This window comes from Mesoplodon mirus, assembly GCF_964341445.2.
Source record: "Mesoplodon mirus genome assembly, chromosome: 9".
Lineage (NCBI taxonomy): Eukaryota > Metazoa > Chordata > Mammalia > Artiodactyla > Ziphiidae > Mesoplodon > Mesoplodon mirus.
The window spans coordinates 62,835,995-62,857,974 of NC_138985.1; the positions used below are offsets into that span (position 1 = coordinate 62,835,995).

Sequence of the window (21,980 nt, forward strand, 5' to 3'; positions counted from 1 at the left end):
TCAAACAGCATGTTGTCTCTTTCAAGGGCATTTGTAACAACTCAGTTCTTTAGAAAACAGTAATTTCATCAATTGGACAATTTAGAGAATAAACCATTGTCCAGACATTTTTTCCCTAGCATAGAAATATTATGTTCTTTCATAGTAAAGCAATTATGCAGTACTTTCAGAATAATCAGCTGAGCGTGCTATGATTATTCACTGTAGAAAATGTATATTTGTTCTTTTCTCAAGTTAATAATAAAACCAGTAATTAAATAACAGCAAATGTTTATTGATTGCTTGACATGACAGTATTTTTTTTTTTTTTTTTTTTTTTTTGCGGTACGCAGGCCTCTCACCCCTGTGGCCTCTCCCGTTGCGGAGCACAGGCTCTGGACGCGCAGGCTCAGCGGCCATGGCTCACGGGCCCAGCCGCTCCGCGGCATGTGGGATTTTCCCGGACCAGGGCATGAACCCGTGTCCCCTGCATCGGCAGGCGGACTCTCAACCACTGCGCCACCAGGGAAGCCCGACATGACAGTATTTTTAAACCTCATAACAACTTAGCAAAATGAGCATGATACCCAATTTTTCAGATAGAAACTCAAGCATAAAAAAGGTTAAGTAACTTGAATAAGCCCAGAGAAAAAGTAGCAGAGCTGGGATACAAGTCCTATCGATCTGATTTCAAAGCTTGCACTCAATCATTACACTTTCACCAAGAGGATAAGAAGCACATAGCAGATTCACTAAGGAAACTTCTCTGAGAATGGTACAAGGAACACCAAACTTTGAAAACCTACATTAGTTTTTTTTTAGAGTTCATCTGATCACAGAAAATATGCAATATTATTATCTCAAGTACTATGCTATTTTCCCAGGAAAATGATCCAGTAGTATGTATTTTATAAATACAACTAACATGATATACTGAAACACCAAAGTGTGATATCAATTTAACAGCAAACATCCTTTGAGTGAATACTGAATGCAAAATACTATGAACTCTATGGTCTTAGCAATATGAGGAATTCGAGATTAAAAAAATAAATAAATGGACATACCTGCAGCCTTGGAGAGCCCTTGGAGGAACTGTTGCAAGCTACAACAAAACACAAATGAAATACAAGTTGTCAAAGCCATGGTTCTCAAATTTCAGTGGGCATTGGGAGCACCTGGGGGACTTGTTAACAAATAGACTGTTGAGTCCCACCCCTTGAGTTTCTGACTCAGAAAGCCTGTGAGGAGTCTGATAATTTGCACATCTAACAAGCTTCCAGGTGATACGCATGTTGCTTGGTCCCGGGGCCACACTCAGAACCCCTGTGATAGAGGTTCAACAGAATTGTAAGAGAGCATAGAGGAAGGTGTGATAAGCCTTCCAAAGCCAAAGCAAACTTCATGGAGGACTCAGCCTTTGCACTGTGCTCTGACAAAGAAGCAGAATTTCAGATATTGAGAGATAATTGCTTCAGTCTCAAGAAGAGGCATAATCCTTCAGGCTCTTCTTTCTCTCACCTTAGTGATTTGGTGATTCTACTCTTGCAGAATGAAATGAAAATTATGAAACCATGTCTCCTTGCCGAACAACTCAGTATACTTTGATGTTTTTTTGGCTTCAACCAATGCACTGACACTTCCGAAAGGAATGAAAGAGCAGTTTTAGCGCATTTTAAGCCTTATTAAATTCCTCCTTTATTCCATGGCAAATAATTCCAATTTCCTTTGAAACTGTATGTTTTGTTTTACTTGGTCCTCACCTGACTCCTAAATTCTAGGGATGATTAAGAATGTGAATGAGGTGTTGGTCAAGTTTTCGTTTGCAGGTTTGTTTGATTGTAATGGCTGAAATAGTCACAATGTCCCAGGTGAGTATTCTTCTTACTCTTATCCCAAGAGGCGAAAAAAAAAAAAAAAAAAAGAAATGGAAACATTTCTAAAAGCATTTAAACCGTGTGCTGGAGCTGGAGAATATTCAAAGGGATAAAATACTGACTTGTGAGAACTGTTTTGTTCCCAATCCCTCTATCATTTTACCACATGATTCTAAAAAAGTAATCTGAGTTCTCACTGCTCTCATTTTTGTATTTGTAAAATAGGGATAATATTTGCAATGAGGCTTAATTAATGGTTGAAAATGATTTTGAGATCACTGGGAAAGAATAAAATACTATTTCTCTTCACTGAATTTTGGAAATCAAACTATCAAACAAGAGGAATTTATACTCTTGCAGCAACAAACCCTTAAAAAGGCATTTTCCTACTACTAAGTTGCTCATTGTCATGACAAATGTATATTAGACTCCAATATTATCGAGTACGTACAATCATTTCTACTAATGCTTTTTATTCCGTATCTCTTGCAGATGGAACAACCAGGTGGAAGATAATTCAAGTGCTATCAGTCTAAGCATTAGAAAACTTTTTCCATAAAGGGCCAGGTAGTAACTATTTTAGATTTTGCAGGCCACATAGGAGCATGTGATCACAATGATCATGCTCATGAGTCATGATGAAAAGTGGGACAAAGTATCACCACTAATCATTATCATTTTTAATTTTCCCATAAAAAGCATCAGCATCCCTTCCCTCTTCTTTTACTTACTCAGATTTAGTCAGTAATAAATATTGAGGTAGAATTCACTACATAAATCTTTGCTTTGTTTGTTATAAAATGAATTGTTTTTTTAAAATAATACTGTTGTTTTCAAGTTCTGTTTGGCTTCCCAAAAATAATTTACTAAATCAAGCTGATTTCAGTATCCCAAACGCAAACCATTCTGTTTCATTCACATTTTCTACTTTGTTTTGCCTACTGCTTTATTACTTGTATTTCCTCATCAGCCTTTAGAGAAAATAAAGTTATTCCTTCAGTTGTGCAAATTGAAAACTTATTTTTAAAGAGCTGTGTTCCAGCCATTTTGATTATCCTACATTCTATTCCTCTTTTCATTTATTTAAAAAGAAAAAGACTATATATAAGCCCCCATCTCTCTCCTGAGTGTTGTAGAAGCCTGTTGTATTCTTATTAACACTTTTACACACGTTTCATTTTGTTTCCTTATTGCAGTGATAGCTTACCTTCCTGTTTAGTGTTTACACCTCACTTAAGAAGTTTTGTCTGAAGTGCTTTATATAAAGATTCTTAATTGGGTCTCCTTTTTAAAAGATATAAAGTAGAAATTGAGAGTTTCACAATTTAAGTTACAAGAGTTTCCAAAATGGTAAGTCATTTAAAGATTTTTGCTACCTTGTGGTTATAATTAAGATTTTTAAGACTAAGAGCTTCTTCTTAACTGAGATGGACTTCTACACAAAGTTCCTCAAAAATTCATGTAAATCAATAAAATATTTGTTATTTTAGGCTAATATAGAAGTAATTATATTTAGTATTATACTATAGAAAGTGGAAAAGACACTTATTTTTGGTATTTGAGTATAATTTCACAACTTATTATAAAGTTCTTTTTTTTTTTTTCTATCCCTGCAATGTGGACTTCAGAAATAAGCCTATCAGTCCTGGACACAAGGAAGTCACACTGTCATGTTTTCCTCCAGTTTATGTCATACTTGGAAATCAAGCAATCATAGAAATGTCTTTGCAGTACTATGACTTAGCATTATGTCCTCAGCTTTTATTGAGGGCTGATATAATAACGGGCTCTATGAAGAAACTTTTGATAAAACTGCTACTGAAGACACCTCCCATTATATTGTTCGATGTCCCTATAAAAGTTATCCAATTCATGTTTTTCTCAAGGTTCCAAGCAAGAAAGGGATTTACCCTTTTGATGATTTTATTTGATCTCTTTCATATAGTTTAAAAAGAGTTACAAACTAATAAATTCAGCAAAGTTGAAGGGTGTAAAAACAATGTACAAAAATCAGTTGTGTTTCTATAAACTTAACAATGAACAATTCAAAAAGGAAATTAAGAAAACATACCCAGGGAGATTGCCTATTTTCAAGTCACTTAGTTCTTCTGGGTTTTTAGCTTGTTCCTTCCTCAGAAACATATTATTCCTCTGTCACCTCATTTTGTCTAAATTGCTATTTGTATTTTTCTGTATGTGGTAGGTTGTTTACGTTTCTCAACCTTGACAGAGAAAGAAAAATATCATATGATATCACTTATATGTGAAATCTAAAAAAATGATACAAATGAACATATACAAAACAGAAACAAACCTAAAGACTTAGGAAACAAACTTATGGTTACCAAAGGGGAATGGTAAGGGAGAGAGATAAATTAGGAGGTTGGGATTAACATATACACACTACTATATATAAAATAAGTAAACAATACGGACATACTGTATAACACAGGAAACTATACTCAATGTCCTATAATAATCTATAATGGAAAAGAATCTGAAAAAGAATATATATATATGTATGTGTGTATATATATATATGCGTCACTTTGCTGTACACTTGAAAATAACACAACATTGTAAATTAACTATACTTCAATTAAAAAAAAAAAAGAAAACATTCCCATTTCCAATAGCATGAAAAAGAATAAAATGGTCAGGAAGAGAGTTAACCAAGAAGGTATAAGACTTGTACACTGAAAACTACAAAACATTGCTGAAAGAAATTTTAAAGGACATTAAAAAAATGGAGAGACATCTCATGTTTATGAATTGAAAGACTTAACAGTGTTTAAATGTCCATACTACCCAAAGCAATCCACAAATTTAATGTAATGCTTATCAAAATTACAATGGCATATTTTGCACAATAGAAAAAAAAATCCTAAAATTCATATGGAACCACAAAGAACCCAGAATAGCCAAAATAATCTTGTTCAAGAAGAATAAAGCTAGAGGCCTCACACTTCCTGACTTCAAAACATATTATAAATCTTCAATAATCAAAATACTATAGTATTGGCATAAAGGCGGACATATAGACCAATGGAATAAAGATATATTAGAGATCACAGAAATAAACACGCATGTATTCAATCAAACAAGGCTGCCACACTACACAATGGAGAAAGGACAGTCTCTACAATAAATGGCAGTGAGAAAACTGGATATCCTCATGCAAAAGAATGAAATTGGATCCTTATCTTATGTCATACACAAAAATCAACTCAAAATGGATTGAAGACTTACATATAAAACCTGAAACTATAAAACTCCTAGAAGGAAACATAAGGGGAAATCTTCATAACACTGGTCTTGGCAATGATTTCTTGGATATGACATCAAAAGCACAGGCAACAAAAGGAAAAAACTGGCAAGTGGGATTACATCAAACTAGAAGGCTTCTGCACATGAAGGAAATAATCAACAGAGTGAAAACAATTTATGGAGTGGGAGAATTTTTTGCAAGCCATCTATTTGATAAGAGGTTAATATCCAAAATATATGAGGAACCCCTACCACTCAATAGCAAAAAAAACAAATAACTTGGTTAAAAAATGAGAAGGGACCTGAAAAGACATTTCTCCACAGAAGACATACAAATAGACAACAGGTAGATGAAAAGATGCTTAACATTACTATTCATCAGGAAAATGCAAATCAAAACCACATTGAGCTATCACCTCACACCTGTTATGACAGCCATTATCCCAAAAAACAGAAAACAACAAGTGTTGATGAGGATGTGAATAAATTAAAACACATACACTGTTGGTGGGAATGTAAAATGGTGCAGCCACTATAGAAAACATCAGGGAAGTTCCTCCAAAAATCAAAAATAGAACTACTATATGATCCAGCAATCCCATTTCTGGGTATATACCCCAAAAAATTGAAAATAGGATTTTAAAAGATATTTTCACTCCCATGTTCATTGCAGCACACCCTAAATGTCCATCAATGGATAACACAAATGTGGTATACACATGCAATGGAATTTTAAAAAGAAGGAAATCCTGACACATGCTACAACATCAAAGAAACTTCAGGACATTATACTAAGTAAAATAATACAGTCAAAGAAGGACAAATACTCCATGATTCCACTTACATGAGACATCTGAAGTCGTCAGACTCAGAGAAGCAGAAAGTAGAATGGTGGTTGTGTAACTGAGCAGGACCCAAGGGGGCCTTCCTGAGACAGACCCCCTTCCGCCACATCCTCTGCTGTAGCTTCTCTCTGGAGTAAGCAGATAATAGTATCTCACGCATATTTCCTGAGTTTTTCAGATGCTAAAGCCCACCACCAAATGGAAGAAATTAACCACTTGATGATCATGAGCACATAGCCCCCAGACCTTCTGACACTTAAGGATTGATAATGTTAACACCTGTGACACCACCCTGTTACCTGAACATCAACCAATCAGAATTTTGCACAAACTGATCACATACCCTGGGATGCCCCTCCTTCACCTTGCCTTTAAAAATGCTTTGCTGAGGGCTTCCCTGGTGGCGCAGTGGTTGAGAGTCCGCCTGCGGATGCAGGGGACGCGGGTTCGTGCCCCGGTGCGGGAGGATCCCGCGTGCCGCGGAGCGGCTGGGCCCGTGAGCCATGGCCGCTGAGCCTGCGCGTCCGGAGCCTGTGCTCCGCAACGGGAGAGGCCACAGCAGTGAGAGGCCCGCGTACCGCAAAAAAAAAAAAAAAAAAAAAAAAAAAAAAAAAATGCTTTGCTGAACCCCTTCAGGGAGTTCCAGGTTTTTTGAGCACGAGCCACCTGTTCTCCTTGTATGGCCCTCCAATAATCCTTTTTCTGCTCCAAACTCCAACGTTTTGGGTTGTTTCGTCTTCCTGTGCATCAGGCACACAAACTGGCATTTGGTAACATTTGGCAGGGTCTGGAAGAAGGGAAAACAGAATATTGTTAAATAGTATAGTTTCAGTCATGTATGAAGAAAGAGTTCCAGAGATCTGTTGTACAACACTGTGCTTTCAGTTACCAATACTGTACTTGAACACCCAGAAATTTGTTAAGGGAGTAAATCTCACGATAGGTGTTTTTTACCACATACACACAAAAATTAAACTATAAAACTTCTAGAGAAAAACATAAGAGAAAATCTTTGTGAACTTCATCAAAATTCTGTATTTCTGCTATTTGAAAGACACTGTTAAAGTGGTTAAAAGATGAGCTGCCAACTGGGAGAAAATATTTGCAAATCATATATCTAATAAAAGACTTGCACCCTGAATGTATAAATAACTCTTAAAATGAAAGAAAAATGGGCAAAATGTTTGAATAGATAGTCTACCATACAAGATATAAGGTCTGAATGGACAGGATACCAAAGGAAATACATGACATAAGCACATAAATATATACTCAATATCATTAGTCATTAATACAATGAGATGCCACTACATACTGATCAGAATTTCTTTTTTAAAATATTACTATATTTTTATTCCTCTAATTTACTGATGTTTCTTCATTGTAGCAGTGGAAATAAAAAAGTAAAATTTCTCCATGCACAAAAGGTGTCTGACTGACAAAGTGATACAGGAGGGACGTCTTTCAGTTGGTGAAAATTTCTAAATATGCTTGCCTGCTGAGGTCAGCCATCAGTGAAACTTCAAAGTGAATTCCAGTGCCCGAGCTGGTCCATCATGGGCCAGGAGGAGTGTTGGGGAGGAGCCCTTCCCCTCCCCGGTGGTCATCCCTGGCCCAGGGACTTTGGGGGAAAAAGTTGCCCAGGTCCTGGGTCCCCACCCTAGCCCTGGGCCAAGAAATGGGCAGCAGGTGGATGGGGAGGAAGCCATGGGCCTGGGGGTCCAGCAATGAGTCCCCACCATCACCCTGGGATCTGGATGCATCCTGCTCACTAGAAGGCCAGTTGTCCTCGAATTTCTTAAATTAAAAAATTTTTATCATACAAAGTGATGATGAGGCTGTGAAGTAACTAGAACTCTCATGTGCTGCTGATCAGAATGTAAAATGTCACAAACACTTTTGAAAACAGTTGGGTAGTTTCTTAAATAGTCAAATATATACATACCACATGACCTAGCTATTCCAGTCCTTGTATTTACCTAAGAGAAATGAAAGAATGTGCCCATACAAAGTCTGGTATCTTATTCAGAACAACTTTATTAATATAAGCCAAAACGCAAAATATCCCAAATATCCATCAACAGGTAAGCAGATAAACAGACTGAGGTTTATTCATAGAACAGAATACTACTCAGCAATACAAAGGAATAGGCTACTGGATGAACCTTTGTTAGAGAGTCCAAGCTCATACCGCTCACTGTAGGACAGGTCAATAAATGGAGTTATGATTTGTTGGGGAAAGAAATAGGGACTTTATCTGGAAAGCCAGCAGACTGAGAAGATGGTGGACTAGTGTCCCAAAGAACCATTTTACTCAAGTCAGAATTCAGGCTTCTTTTATACTAAAAGGTGAGGGGATGTGGCTGGCTGTTGCAAACTTTTTGGTGCAGGAATCCTTTGCTCTTGCAGCTGTCAGTGTAGGTCTGGACACAATGTTCCTATAAACCTCCAACAAGGCAAGTGTTATTTTCTGTTCTGCAAATAAGTGTTATACCTTTAAAGGTCAGAACCTTGAGAATGGGTTAGCATGTGTGTTTCAGGGTAGAGGCAACATTCCTTTACAAAGGTGCAAAGCCAGCATGACTACGCACAGGCAACAAAGCACAAGGGTTAGAGCTAAAGGAATAGATCCAATATGGAGTCAGGTTTGTTCTTCTCTGCTACACTTTGATATAATTATGGTGAGTGAACATAGCCAGAAAAAAAAGAGTACAAACTGTGTGATTCCATTTATATAAAACTCTATGAAATGCAAACTAATCTACAGTGACAGAAAGAAGATCAGTGGTTGCCTGGGGATGGAGGTGGTGTGGAAGGGGTGGGTGGGAAGGGCTGAAGGAAGGGATTATAAGGGGGAACGAGGAAGCTGATGGAGGTAGTGTTTATGCTCATTATCCACACCATGGTGAAGGATCTGCAGGTGTATCCAGATGTCGAAACTCATCAAATTGCTCACTTTAAATATGTATAGTATGTTTCATATTAATTACACCTCAACAAAGCTGTTAAAAATTTTCCTCATGCAGCTCTGAAATGATCTGAGTTGTGCTTAAAGAAGAGTTAATGAGGCAACATTCTCTAAGGTAAAGGAAGGACATGAAGAAGCAATTTACAGGGGTCCTGTGAGAGTTCATAAAAGACTGGGTTGGGAGAGTTTCTGTGGGAATGGAGAGTGACCTCTCTTGTTTAGTACTACTGGCTCACCTAATATTCCCCTATCCCAAAAACAAAAGCTGAAAACTCATTTGGCACCTAAAGTCCACTCTAGTTTTATGAAGCGTAACCATTTTTTTCCCCTCAATGTCAGTCTCAAGTTTAAGATAATTCTTGGAGTCCAGGAGGGCACTGGACTGCTCCATTAAACTTATCATATTAATTAAATTCACCATCATGTATTCAATCAACAAGTATCTTTTGATCACCTACTTACTTTGTGCAAGTCTCTAGACTAGTCACCCAACTATAGAGGGTTCTGTGAACAGGTGCTGGCAGATAGGGACTGCTGTGTACACATTTAGCAAGATGAACAAAAGAATTAAACAACTGCTTTTCAGACAGAGTCTGTAATGAATTATCGGTCTTATGTTGATGGCCAAGGTTTTCAGATTTGGCTTTAAATTTGTATCCTATGTAATTATATAATTTTTAGGGAATTACGCATGTACCAATTACTGTGTTGACAGGTATCATACAAAAGTCCAACATCTATCTTGAGCAAAACCTTGTGCCCTACATGAGCCTTTGCTCCTCTGTAGTCAGACTGGCCTCAGGACAAATAAAATTACATATAAATGCAATCCTGAGTTTTATTTTTCCCCATAGGTCCTAAATAGTTTGGCTGTAACTCTTTGGGGATGACATTCATGAAAAACTCTATAATCTTCGCTATTGTATTACTCAGCTGCAGGTATTACCAAAGCTGTAATTTATCTAAATTGTATTTTTGTCCAAGGGTTATATAGGGGATAATATGAAAAGTCTATTGGGATATTGTTAGTAAATTTATAAAATTACTTTCTGTATCCAGTTAGACCAAGTAATTTTTTCACTCCTTGCTTTTAGGGCAGGCTTATGTATCATTGAAGACTTCAAGGGAATAAAAGTTAAGCATCCAAACAAAAATTCTTTGTCTAAAAGCATGTCTGTTAGGTCAAAGTCATCATTCATGGGGCTCAAGGAGAGCCTTTAGGTGAGTGAACAATCTAAGCCTAAAGCTACAGAACTGCAGACAGGTATTTCCAGAATTTTTCATCTTACCACTTTATGCTGTTCCAAGTAGTGAATTATTGGTGCCAGTGTCATATACAAAGCCCTGGGGCACATTCTCACTGCTGCTTGATCCAATTAAGGTCAGAGTCCATACATCGGGGGTTTACTCCAAAGAGAGGTTTGTTGTATGTAATGGATGTTCCTTAGCAGGCTATCCCCTTCTGTAGCCAGCGAGGAGCCGATGGTACCAAATACTGAGGAGGGTCTGATATCCTCTGGTCTTATGGACGTGAAGTGTATTGCATTTACAATGCTAGAGCTCCAAAGAATTGTGGGATCTCACCTTACCCCTTGATGTTATATTGAGCAGTCAGTGAATACGAAACACTGTAGCTCCTCAGTTCTGTAACCTTTAACCACATGTATGCAACCTTTTCATCCAAGCCATCCAAGAAATTTCTGTGGGCCCAAAAGAAGTGGAAAAGGCCTATGAGTGAGAAGTAAGTAGCATAAAGCCCAAAGGTAAAGCTAGCTGGAACTAGTGGCCAGAAATCTGTGCACAGCATAAAGCAGCAAAGTTTTAGCAGCAGTTAGAAAAATCAGAACTGAGCAAATAGCAAAATGAGAGCGCAGAACTATCAAAACCAGAATAACTCATTGTCTATTTTCTAAGTTATCAGTTTAGATTACTTAGTTGCTGGGTTATAAAACTGAATAAACAAAACAAGACTGATAAATTGTCATAGATCCCCAAAGGCTAAGGAGATATGACAACTAAATGAAATGTGATATCCTGGATTGGATTCTGGAACAGAAGGAAATTAATGAAAAAACTGGTGAAAACCAAATAAAGTTTGAAGTTTAGTTCATGTGTCAATGTTGGTTTCTTAGACTTGACAAATACAGATGAAAGCACTGAGAAACTAAATCACAGATGATAGCACTGCAGAAACTAAAATCAGGTGGGGATTTTAAAGGGATTCTCTGTCTTATCTTTGCAACTTTTCTATAAATCTGGCATTATTTCAAAATAAAACATCTATTTTAAAATGAATTAAGACAAGACTCTTATCCTGGAGTAGTTGGGGCATACTTGGGAAGATACAGAAATGAAGAGACCAACTCAATTCTAACACTAAATGCTTTAATGAAAAGATTCACAAGGTGCAATGGTGCACAGGACAGGTGGAGCCCTTAGTCCAAACGAGGGTTTAGTGAGAATTCCTAAGATCAATCCTGAAGGGTTTGTAGGATTGTTCGGGAAAGGAAAAGGTGACCAAAATTACAGGTAGAAGGAAGGGCATGAGGCCTGTGGAGAACTAAATTTGGAAGGGCAAAGGATGAGACTAGAGATGGGAAAGATCAGGTTTGCATACCTGGATAAGGAGCCGGAACTCTACCTGGGGACGATGGTGAATAAAATCATCAGTTCTGCAACAGCACAGGGATATATTTTTGGAAGCTGAGCTAATTTTAAGAATCTAAAAGATATTGCATACATAAATAAAATAGAAGAAAAAATGATCAGATATAAAAGATATTATTGATATAAAAACAAAGGAATAGAGAGTATCAATAAAACCAAAGGAAGTCTTAGAGAAAAATTTAAAAAGTAACAAATCTGTACAAGTACTGTTCAAGAAAAAAAGGCATTAATAAAGAATATTAGAAAGGAAAATGGGTACATAATATAGAAATTAGAAGTAATATGATAATGATTTGTCAAGAATTGAAAACATGAAATAAACAACTTTGGGAAAAAATATAAATTATAAAAATTAATTCAAGAATAATTAAATAAAATAATAAAAAGATGAAAAAACCTACTGAAAAATCATTTCTCCCTCTAAAACACATTAAACCAGATAATATTAGACAAATTATACTAAACCCTTTGACTCTTCTGGTATAATCATGATTACAAAATTTGATATGTAATTTTTAAAGTTTTAATCAATGTGATAAAGTAAGAAAAAATGAAATCAAATAATAAAAATTGGAAAGAAACAAAAATTGTCATTTTTCACAGGAGATAGAATTGTCTGCATAGAAAACCCAAAAGTATCTATGGGAAAACTATAACATAAACTGTGCTACATCCAGAAAATGGAATATCATTCAGCACTAAAAATAAATGAGTTATCCAGCCATGAAAAGACATGGTGGAATTGTAAATGCATATTACTAAGTAAAAGAAGCCAATCTTAAAAGTCTATATACTGTATGATTTCAATAAAATGACATTCTGGAAATGCAAAAATATGAAGACAGTAAAAAGACTGCCAGGAGCTGAGTTGGAGGGTAGAGATGAATAAAATGGAACACAGAGGATCTTTAGGGTATGAAAATAATCTGTATGATACTATAATGATGGCTACATGTCATTATACATTTATCTAAACCCACATCACATACAACACCAGGAGTGAAGCCTAAGGTAAGCTATGGACTTTGGGTGATTACAATATATCAATGTAGGTTCATTAATTGTAACAAACACACATGGGGCCTGCTCATACACATTCCACTACCATGTAGAAGATGACAATAACTGCAAGCTCAATAAATGAATACCTAAGTGGTAATGGTAGATGGTATTCACATCTTTTGAGCAACAAATATGTACAACAAATTATGTATTTTTGTATGTTAAATTGTGTTCCTCACAACATAAAACTCATAATATGCTATAAATCTATTCTATGTAATATTTTTCACAAAGGCAATTGATTATTTGTACAATGTCTATTTTCTTAACCAGGATAAAAGCTTCATGAAGATAGGAACCTACGTTTCTTGATCCTTTCTGTATTTCCAGGGCCTATCAAACACATCTGACATACAGGAGGCATTCAACAAATATCTATTGACTGTATGAATAAACAGATAAATAGTTCTATGAGCTAGGTATTATTATTTCAATTTTACTGATAAAACTAGAGCATTAAATGACTTGCCCCAAGTAACATAGCTAGAAAGTGGCAGAACCAGATTTAAGTACACAGTTTTTCAACATTCAATGAAAAACTTGCTTCTCATTGGTGCCCAGTAATGAGTAGCCCAGAGCACTTTTACAAATCCCATGTGAACTTCTCCCAAGGAAACTTTAGCCCGCTTCATCAGTTTCTTCTTTTTTTTTTTTTTTTTTTTTTTTGCAGTACACGGGCCTCTCACTGTTGTGGCCTCTCCCGACCGGGGCATGAACCTGTGTCCTCTGCATCAGCAGGCGGACTCTCAACCACTGCGCCACCAGGGAAGCCCAGTTTCTTCTTAAAGATAATGAAAACGTGATACTAAATACAGGACTAAGGTTATCTCTGGCTTTTTAAAAGAATAAAAAGTGCAGCAGTGTAGAAGATTCAGAGACCAATTTTGGCAAATTGACTGGGCAATTACTGAGCATCATTTTAGTTATATACTGATAGGTCCTGAATAATTTCCATTTGCGCTTTAGTTCTTCCTACATGTTGCAAATTGATCATGTTCTTGAATTATCTATCTTTAGCCCTAGGGTCTCATTTATAACACCTGAAGACAATTAGATAATTGTTAATAAATACTAAACAATAATGGCATGAGAATGAAGCCTTTGGGGGGACATGAAAAAAAACATGTGTTTGATGTCTGTTTTTCTATGACTCAGCATCAATCCCTTGGAATAAACAGAATGATATCATTAAACTTTTCCAATCGGAAGGTTTTTCACCAGATTTGTGACACAGATTAGGTAATACAATATCCTTCAGTGGTTAAGCTCACAAACATACTTCATCATGTGATGATGGTACCAATATTCTTGACACTTTGATAACTTTGTAAGTGGGAATATCACTTTCTGTTCATAGTTAGCAGTGAAGTTAAAGTGATTCCTACATTATTAAAAAGGTGCAACCAATTTGTTAACTGTGTACAAATATACATACATATGTGTGCATGTGTATTACATACACACACACTCATATAAAGATAAATTAATTATAGGTCTTGAATTTTTTTCAAAGAACTGAGATAACTGATATAGAAAAATAACATGTTGGGAAGGGTTGAACAAGTGAAGCACAAAGGATTTTTTAGGTCAGTGAAGCAGTATTGTTTAGGGCAGTATCTTTATGATACTACAGTGGTCAATATAAGATATTAAACAAAACTCATAGAACATTACAAAACAAAAAGTAAACCTTAATGTATGTAAATTTTTTAAAAAATCACTTAAGAGGTTGGTAGATGTTAGTATGGAATGCAGACTAGTATATTAGTATGACAAAAGAATCTAAATGTGTTACAAATGTATGAAATCTCACTGAAGGGTGCGGGAGAATAAGGTGCAGTAATGAATATCCATCAGTCCATACTGATATAAATAAATGATGGAATTAATTTTTAAAAACTGGAGAGGAGAGACAAATCTTTCATGGAAAACAATTCCAAACAATTTATATAGATACTCTGCTCTCAAGGAGGGAGGAGCATAACTCCCCATTACATTAATGGGCGGCACCTAGTGACATTCTTCCAAAGAATAAATAAGGAAAACAGTAAATAAAAGAGTAACTTTACAGTGGAGAAATTTGACAAACACTACCTCAACCAGGGGATCAAGAGCAACATCAAAGTGATGTCAAACTGATAGCCCCTTGATATGATATGATGAAAAGGGCACTTTGCCTTTGTGTTCTTATCCCTGAGAAACCATAACACCAGTCTAGTCATGAGATAAATATCAGACAAACCCAAATTCAGAAACATGCAAAAACAATACCTATCCATACAGAACTGTCAAGGTCATCCAAAACAAGAAACATCTGAGAAATTGTCACAGTCTAGAGGACCCCAAGGAGACATGACAACTAAATGTAATATAAATAATATACTGAGTCCATCTGAACAAAAAAAGGACATTATGGAAAAACTAAGGAAATGTGAATGAGGTATGGACTTTAGTTAATAATAATGTATCAATATTTGTTCATTAATTGTAACAAATGTACCACACAAACGTGTGAAATTAACAGTAGAGGAAGGTAGATATGCGGTCTACTGGAGCTCTCTGTACTATCTTCCCAATAATTCTATATATTTAAAACTGTTCTAAAATAAAAAGCTTATATCTGAGAAAAAGGAAATGGGGCGGCAAGTTTAGAGAAAACAATAGCTGCATGAAAAACAATAAATCAGAACATGAAAACCAAAATCACAATATACTATTTTTAAAAAGCAAGTAACAGAAAGGAAATTTTTGAATTTCCAACAACAGAAGCAAACAGACCATAAGCGTAGAAAATGCTAGTCAATTACTAGTCATCATTGTGACTGAAATTCTATACATGGGGGATTATTTCCTTATCTGTTGATTTATTTGGGAAATGGATCATTTCTATATCTGATAATCCCTTTTGGATATCATCAGTACCAGGATATTTAAATAATGGTAAATAAAAGACTTCAACAAGTTCCTTAAACTCAGCAATTCTCCTATTCCTTCTCCTTAAAGTAAGTATAATAATGCTATAAACCTAAGAATGCTGTTATATGAACTAAATAAGGTGATGCATTTAAAGCACTCCATAGTACATGGCACATAGTAAGCCCTCAATAATTCTATTAGTATTCCCCCAAGTATCAATGACATAAATTATTATTATAGTTGTTGTTGTTATTCGGGATTTGTAGATAGTGTCAGAGATGTTACAAGTTCTGTGGTAAACGATTTCCCTTTATCACTATCTTCTATCACTAGTCTTCTATGAAGACTGACCTGCTCCTACATAGTTCTGATTTCAAAGACATTCGAATATTTCCCTTTTTATTATTTAGTTTCATTTTCCAAAACACATTCCTTTTTTCCCTTTTATTCCTCATTTGTTCAATAATGAGTCCCTTTTGATTACTCTCTTTCTGTAAATAGTACCACCATTATTCCAGGCTTGAAACTTCAAAGCAATCTTTTAATCTTCTATTTTCTTGTTCGATTCAATTAGCCATCATCAAAAAATAAAAATACAATAATGTATCCTTTAAATCTCTCTCACATCTGTCCAGTTCTTTCTGTTGCCGCTGCCAGGTTTAGGATTTAAAAAACTCATTCCTAGCTAGCTGTTATTATATCCTGATTTTCTTATTTCCCATGTGTCCTCATAGTAAACTTTCCCCTCATACAACAATATGTAAATATTTCATTGAATCCTCTGGACTCAATAGGATACAAGCAGAGAACACCTTTATTCTTTCTCCCACTCTACCTTCGAATATGCTCACGAACTAATTCTTTCCCTGAGTCCGCCACAAGTCGCAGGCAGATCCCCCCAAATTTCTAAGGCCCTTTAGTGACAAACTGTCTCCATCTGGTTGAATACAATTTAAAAACCTTCCCCCCATCCCTCTGCCCCTGATAGCATCTGCATCAGACTTAAGCCTGCAATGGCGGATGGGGACAGTTTCGCTTCTCCTCTACTCCTCTTTCACCTTCTCTGTTCCTGGTTGTCTGACACCTCAAGAACCAGGACCATGAATAAAAGGTAATTAGAGATAAGCAGTGTAGTATCACATGCTATTAGAGGTGTTCCTTCTTCTGGATGTAATGCATGCACAAGTACTGTTTCATTTTGATTCATTTCTCGCACTTGGGAAGCACTTTTATTGGCTTTTCAAAGTTCCTCTACTAGGACTGCTGACTGCAGTTCCCCGGACACAGTCCCTAGCTCTCCCCCATGGTAGGGGACGGGTGGACATATAATGCACAGACACCCCTGTCCCAAGAAACTCTCTCCCTCTAGTATTTTCACTCCCACACATTTAAAAAATGGAAGTGGGCATTCACAACACTGGTAGCAATACATTTCCGAACTGTTAGCATGTTCTGCAGTAGGCAGTCCTGCAGGACCCAAAGTAGGTATTTGACCCCTGTTCAATTATTCTCAATTTCCACTGAAATTAAGGTAAGTTCTATTTGCACAGTCTGTTAAAAGTAATTTTTAACTCACACTTTTATGCAAAATCACCATATGCTCATAAAGCCCATAGGCTATTTTCTTAGTCTAAGATTCATGATCTAAAGCCCTCTCTAATCTTCTCTGACCGCTCATTCTAATCTATTCCCTACTACTGAGCTAATCTGAACATCCTTTCCTGCTCCAAATTTAATCATCATTTTCTAAATTCTGCCTTTATTGCATCTCCATCCTCTACTCCAGTCCCCACCCACACCCCCCAGTCAGGATCCTTTGGAAGGAAATTAAGGAAGGCAGAAAGCTTAGATCCTTTTATAGAAATGATCTGTTCAGGAGGCCCCCAGTGTCATCAGACAGTCATCATTATACCACTGGGCTCTCAAGCCCTCTGCAGCTACAGCAAATAACCTCTCCTCTGTCTTTCCCTTTGCTTTCCTTCCACAAGATTTACATTCCCAGGTAGAAACACACAGCCATGGCTAAATCACATGGCCACCACTCAAAAACCATGGGGCAAGGGGAAATGACGTAGCATTAGAAATTAGTCAAATTTATTATTTTTGGCACATAATATGACTGTTTATATAAAAATCCCAAGAGGGCCTCCCTGGTGGCGCAGTGGTTGAGAGTCCGCCTGCCGATGCAGGGGATGCGGGTTCGTTCCCCGGTCTGGGAGGATCCCATATGCCGCGGAGCGGCTGGGCCCGTGAGCCATGGCCGCTGAGCCTGCGCGTCCAGAGCCTGTGCTCCGCAACGGGAAAAGCCACAACAGTGAGAGGCCCGCATACAGAAAAAAAAAAAAAAAAAAAAAAAAAAAAAAATCCCAAGAGACTATATTAAAATAATTAGAACCCATATGAGATATCCACAAAAGTGACTGGCCACAACATGTGCATGCAAAAATCAATATCTTCCTTATATAAAAAGAGAAACCATGATGAAAAAGATGTCAATCACCAAACAACACAAACAAAATATAGACCATTATGAAGAAAACTACAAACACTAATTCAGATGTGTAACAGAAGATGTGAATAAAAACATCCATTATTTTTGAATGAAAAGACAGAGTATTTTAAAGTAGCTCTTGTTTACCTATAATCCAGAATGAATTTGGACTGTTTGTAACCATGCTCCTTACTGAACAATAGGAATTTAGTGTGTGAATTAAATTTTGTTAATTTGATTGAACCTATTCATTTTATTTGTGTGTGTGTGTGTGTGTGATATGTGTGTGTATTCTGGAAATGATCTGAAACTGACCTGTATACACAGAGATGTATAGAAACAGGTTATACACTAACATACTTGATATTAAACATGAAATAAACATGAAAAAATATCTAAGTTCATGGTAGAGTCATGACATCCATATTTCTACCCAAAGAGGTATTCATATTTTAAATCTGAAATCCCACTAAGGAAATCACATTAACTTTTAGCCTATTTTCCATTCTGTCAATCATGTAATACGGTCACTTATTCCTGGATGGATTTCATTGTATTTTCCATATCATTCAGAAATTAGAAAGTTAGATATTCTTAGTTGTTTTGTGCCACCTTGTTGTGCTATTAGAGGCTTGGGTAGATGACAAGATAGGATGTAAGACTGTTAAATCTCAACTTGAAGAAGCTCACATGTTAATTACCAGCTCATATCCCAGAAACAATGCCATTAATGATGGAAATTAAGGAGGGTGGAGAATTAAAGCAAAAATAAAGTTAGAACAATTAGGGAACTATGCTCAAATTGTTGGCAAAATAAGGGGTATATGGTGGATGTGCAGAACAAGACTTGCTTATTACTCCCCTGCGCTTAACAGCTCTCCTTCAGCAACTGCTGTGACTGAAGAATATTGGAATATCAAAAGACGTCTGTAACTATATTGTAATAGGGAAGAACAAATCTGACTCCATATTAGATCTGTTTCTTTTACTTTAACCTTTGTATTCTATCGCTACTGCTTTGAGTTAAGAATGTTGCCTATAGGGGCTTCCCTGGTGGCGCAGTGGTTGAGAGTCCGCCTGCCGATGCAGGGGACACGGGTTCGTGCCCCGGTCCGGGAAGATCCCATATGCCGCGGAGCAGCTGGGCCCGTGAGCCATGGCCGCTGAGCCTGCGCGTCCGGAGCCTGTGCTCCGCAGTGGGAGAGGCCACAGCAGTGAGAGGCCCGCGTACCACAAAAAAAAAAAAAAAAAAAAAAAAGAATGTTGCCTATAGCATGATATATACAGGATAGCCCGTTCTCAAGGCTGTGACCTTTAAGGGTATAACACTTTTTCATTCATATAGAGATAAAAAGTTGCAGAACAGAGAAGAAAATTTGTCTTGCTGAAAGTTTACAGGAACATCGTGACCTGAGCTACGTGGACAGCTGCAAGAACAAAGGATTCCTACACCAAGAAGTTTGCAACAGTCAACCATGCCTCCCCCTCACCTTGCCTTTAAAAATGCTTTGCTGAAACCCTCTGGGGAGTTCAGGGTTTGGGGGGGCATGAGCTACCCATTCTCCTTGCATGGCCCTGCAATAAAAATTTCTCTGCTCTAAACTCAGATGTTTCGGTTTGTTTGGCCTCACTTGCATTTGGTAACAATATGAAACACTGAGGTCCTGCCCAATATCACTGTTACTGTCCTCAAGTGCTTTTGCAGACTCCAAATCTTCATTCACTATCTGCCTGACATAGAGCCATTTGGGAAGGCTAAATAACCCTGTGCTGCACCGCACTGTGCCCAGTCCTTATGTTCTCTCAAGAACACATCAACATGTTCTCAATTATTCATTTTATCTTTGTTAAGTGAGGGATGGATTGTTTATGAAAACAAAAACCTAAATAAAACAAAGAGACAAACAAAACAAAACTGTACTGTTACTAACCTAAATGTTTCCCCCTCAGATACAGATAGGGCCCAGTGGACCCAGTGGTTACTTAAAGTACTTGTTGGAAGTCTCTCTTGACTAAAATGATATTTCTTAAGTTAACTAAAAATGTTTAAACTGCTATTGTTTGAAGAGAGGATATAATGTAAAAAGCTACAATAGCCAAGTCCCTTTGCAGTGTTTTGTGGTGCTCTACTGGTCCCTGAAGTGAAAGGGATGTCCCTCCCACCCATCCATTCAGAAGGACAAGGCATTCATTCATTCATTCATTCAACAAATATTTACTATATTGAATGAGTACTATGTGCCAAACACTGAGGATTTGGTGACAAATAAAAAAGACAAAAATCCATGTCCATGGGTTTTTACACTCCAGTGGGGAGAGACAGACATAAACAAAATAAACAGATAAGCCACTCTCTGTGCCTCTATATCAATCTATTTCAACCACATCATTTCTCAAGGCCAGGAAGAGTACAGTGTCCATTGACTTCTGGCTAGTCGGGATCTTGTTTCCAGTAATTTTCTCTGCTACGTTTCCTTCTTGCTGGGTATCTCTACTCCAGGGTTTTTCTTTGCTTTTATATCCAATTCTAGAAATGTCTGCAATGTAATGAGTTTCTGCTAAAAACAGTACTACCCCCAGCAAGGCCCCTTAAACACACAGAGGTGCAGTGATTGTAAAAGAGCCATTGCTTATGATATTGCAAGAAAAAAATAATCTGGGAATGTACATAATTTATGAACTGTTTATGATGTCATCCAATACTATCATAAACATAGACTGACAAAACTATAATAACACAGCAGCTGTTTCCTCTATCATCTCACTGCTCCACTGTTTTAACTGCTAATTCAGGTTTTAATATTTTCACTCTTAACCTTTTATGATACTGATTGACCTAGCAATACACTAATCAATCTACATGCAAAATCTCATTATACAGCCAGTTAACTACAATAAATCATACATTCAAGATGTAAAAAATTAGCATGCATTTTTTTTTTTTTTTTTTTTGCGGTACGCGGGCCTCTCACTGTTGTGGCCTCTCCTGTTGTGGAGCACAGGCTCCGGACATGCAGGCTCAGCGGCCATGGCTCACGGGCCCAGCCGCTCCACGGCATGTGGGATCTTCCCAGACCAGGGCACGAACCCGTGTCCCCTGCATTGACAGGCAGATTCGCAACCACTGCACCACTAGGGAAGCCCTAGCATGCATTTTTGAAACAACTTTATTAGAAATGAAAGTTATGAAACTGTTGGGCACTGTGAATTTGGTGGGCGTGAATGCTCTGTGCTCTGAACTCAAAAGCTAAATTTCTAATTTGGCACTTTTTGAAACGATAGAGTTTCTATCTGTTTTAACACTTCTGGTGTGAAGATAAGTCTTTGTAGAATTACAGATAAGTTAGCATTGCTTTGGAAGTATATGCACTTTATCTTTTTGATAAGTGTCTTACGAACAACAAAGGAATTTATTTTTGCCAGGTAATAGTGAAAATACTATGAGTGCCCTCTGCTGCTTTGGAGTTACATAAAAGCCATGGTGTATTTATGGCAATTGAAGCCTGAAAGAGGGGGAACTGGACAAAATATATCAAGCTACAGGAAGTAGGGCAGGGAGGGGATGAAAAGGGAGAGGATACACCCTCCATATTTTTCCTAACAGACTACATATTTAGGAAAATCAAACTAACCGTATCAGTAAGAGAATGTCTATTAACAAATTCATTGATTATGGTACTTTTTATAGTCCTATTATGAAGGGCAATCATTTTTCAGATTATAACTCTGTATTGAGAACTCTGCTTTATGGAAAATATTGGCTTATTTTAAAATGTTAACTGTAAATATATCCTATGAAATTAAACACTTTATCAACTTATGATACAGAAGCTACTAACAACCAGTAAACTCTCTAGGAGCTGTAAATGGAAGGGTAAATGTTTTTCTAAAGAATGAACTGTGGGTCC

At 36.9% G+C, this 21,980-nt stretch overlaps 1 long non-coding RNA gene across 1 annotated transcript; it reads right to left on the reverse strand.

Annotated features, from left to right (window-relative positions):
* Nucleotides 1-698: 698 nt before the first annotated feature.
* Nucleotides 699-6,099, reverse strand: LOC309810355. Its single transcript, XR_014294969.1, has 3 exons — nucleotides 5,968-6,099; nucleotides 3,928-4,078; nucleotides 699-1,084 (listed from the first exon to the last, which is right to left on the reverse strand). It is a non-coding gene; the product is annotated as an uncharacterized lncRNA (long non-coding RNA).
* Nucleotides 6,100-21,980: the final 15,881 nt, after the last annotated feature.